Genomic DNA, 2,934 nt, shown 5'->3' on the forward strand with positions numbered 1-2,934 from the left:
GACCTAAAAATGAGTGAAGCTACAACACAGGATTACTTGCATGTCATATAGCGGAAGCAGCATGCAATAGATAAAGCTGAGTGATCTCACAACCAACAGATCAGATCAAAGCTCTGCAGTCCTGCCACATCCAGTCCTGAATGGTGGTGGATAATTAAACAATTAACAGGAGGACGAGGCTCCACAAATATCCCCATCCTTAATGATAGGGGAGACCAGTATATCAGTGCAAAATACAAGGTTGAATCATTTGCAACCATCTTCAGCCAGAAGTGCCAAGTAGATGATCCATCTCGGCCTCCTCCTGAGGTCCCCAGCATCACAGGTGCCAATCTTCAGCTAAATCCACTTCACTCCACATGATATCAAGAAATGGCTGAAGGCTCTGGATACTGACAACATCCTGGCTGCAGTGCTGAAGACTTGTGCTCCAGAACTAGCCACACCACCCGCCAAGCTACAACACTGGCATCTACCCAGCAATGTGGAAAATTGCCCAGGTACGTTCTGTATACAAAAGGCAGGACAAATCCAACCCGGTCAATTCCTGCCCGATCAGCCTCCTCTTGATCATCAGTAAAGTGATGGAAGGTGTCGCTGACAGTGCTATCAAGCAGCACTTACACAGCAATAACCTACTCACCAATGCTCATTTTGGGTTCCGCCAGGGCCACTTAGTTCCTGACCTCATTATGGCCTTGGCCCAAATATGGACAGAAGAGCTGAATTCAGGAGGTGAGGTGAGGTGACAGTGACTGCTCTTGCCAAGGGCATCAAGGAGCCCTTGCAAAATTGAAGTCAATGGCAATCAAGGAGAAAAATCTCCACTGGTTGGAGTCATACCTTGCGCAAAGGAATATGGTGCTGGTTGTTGGTGGCCAATCATCTCTGTACCAGACATCGCTCAGGAGTTCCTCAGGGTAGTGTCCTAGGCCCCAACCGTCTTCAGTTGCTTCATCAATAAACTTCCTTCCATCATAAGGTCAGAAGTGGAAATGTTCACTGATGATTGCAAAATGTTCAGTTGCATTAGTCACTCCTCAGATACTGAAGCAGTCCGTGTCCACATGTAGAGAGACCTGGGCAAGATTGGGCTTGGACTGATAAGTGGCAAGTAACGTGCACGCCACAAAAATGCCAGGCAATGACCATTTCCAACAAGAGTGAATCTAACCATCTCCCCTTGACAGTCAATGACATTACCATTGCTGAATCCTTCACAATCAACATCCGGGGGGTTACCAATGAGCAGAAACTGAATTGGATCAGTCATAAAAATACCGTAGCTACAAGAGCAGGTCAGAGGCTGGGAATTCTGCTGCAAGTAACTCACCTCCTGTTCACCATCTACAAGGCACAAGTCAGGAGTGTGATGTAATACTCCCCACTTGCCTGGATGAGTGGAGCTCCAACAACACCAAAGAAACTCAACACCATCCAGGACAAAGCACATCACTTGATCAGCACTCCATCCACTACTTTAAATATTCACTTCCTGCACCACCAGTGAACAGTGGCAGCAGTGTGTACTATCTACAAGATGCACTGCAGCAACTCACCAAGCCTCCTTCGACAGCACCTTCCAAACACCCAATCTCGGCCGCCTAGAAGGACATTGGATGAATGGGAACACCACCATCTGCAAGCTCCCCTCCAAGTTACACACTGTCCTGACTGGGAACTATATCATCATTCCTTCACTGTCACTGGATCAAAATCTTGGAACTCCCTTCCTAACAGCACTGTGGGTCTACGTACAACACATGGACTGCAGCAGCTCCAAAAAGGCAGCTCACCACCACCTTCTCAAGGGCAATTAAGGATGGACAATAAAGGCTGCGTTTGCTGACAACGCAACCACTAGGTGGCACAACTCGCTTTCTCCCCCTGCTTTGCACCGGCCGCTTCCACCCTCCACAGTCGCTCGCTCCAGACCTCGCTGCTCCCCCCCCTACTTCCCTGGCCGATTGTCTCCCGATCATGTCACCCCATTCTCCAGTCGTTCGCTCACTCCCCACCCCCCCTCCCCTCCAGCCTCTAGCTCTGGGCTGCGCTGCTTCCCTTCTCTCGGCTACTTGCTCCCACGTTTGTCCAGTCTCCACGTGCCGCCCGAAGAAGCAAGGTGGGCTGCAAATTGTGACGTAGGAGTGAGTAGTCAGTGGCCTGGAGGAGGGAAGTGGCACGGCCTAGTGCTAGCGGCTGGAGCGGGGGTTGGGGGGCAGAGAGCAAGCGGCCATAGAGCTGGATGACGCGAGTGGGGAACAATTGTCCAGGGGAGCATCGAGGTGTGGAGCGAGTGGCTGAGGGGAGGAAGCGTCGAGGCCTGGAGCGAGTTGCCGAGGGGGGAGAGCTCCAGCCTCAAAGTCTCCTATTCAGCCGCTTCCTCCAGCTGAGTGAGGGGCTGGATACCCGATGACTCTTTAGCGCACATGTGCGAAGATGGACCAGGCGCAGATATGCGATGATGTTGGCGCTGCGCAATGATATCATCCTACGCATGTGCCACTTAATCCTGGCAAGATGTAGCTGTGCCTATGCACAGCTTGGCACAGTCCGATGATGTCATCGGGCCGCTGCGTTGACAGGAATCACATTGTGTCAGCAGTGCCCACATCCCATGAAAGAATAAAAAAGAGATTTACCACAATGGTAGCAGGGTGAGGGATTTCAGTTATGTGGAGAGATTGGAGAAGCTGGGGTTGTTCTCCTTGCAGCAGAGAAAATCCAGAAGACATTTGACACATTTGTTCAATATCATGGACGTTTTCAATAGTTTAAATCAGGAGAAACTGTTTCCTGTTGTAAAACGGTCAGTAAGCAGAGGACACAGATATCAGGTGATTGGAGAAGAACCAGAGGTGACATGAAGAACCATTTTTTACACAGCAATGTGTTTTGATAAAGAAAAAAAAGACTTGCATTTCTATAGCACCT

This window comes from Heterodontus francisci, unplaced genomic scaffold (genome assembly GCF_036365525.1).
Source record: "Heterodontus francisci isolate sHetFra1 unplaced genomic scaffold, sHetFra1.hap1 HAP1_SCAFFOLD_58, whole genome shotgun sequence".
Lineage (NCBI taxonomy): Eukaryota > Metazoa > Chordata > Chondrichthyes > Heterodontiformes > Heterodontidae > Heterodontus > Heterodontus francisci.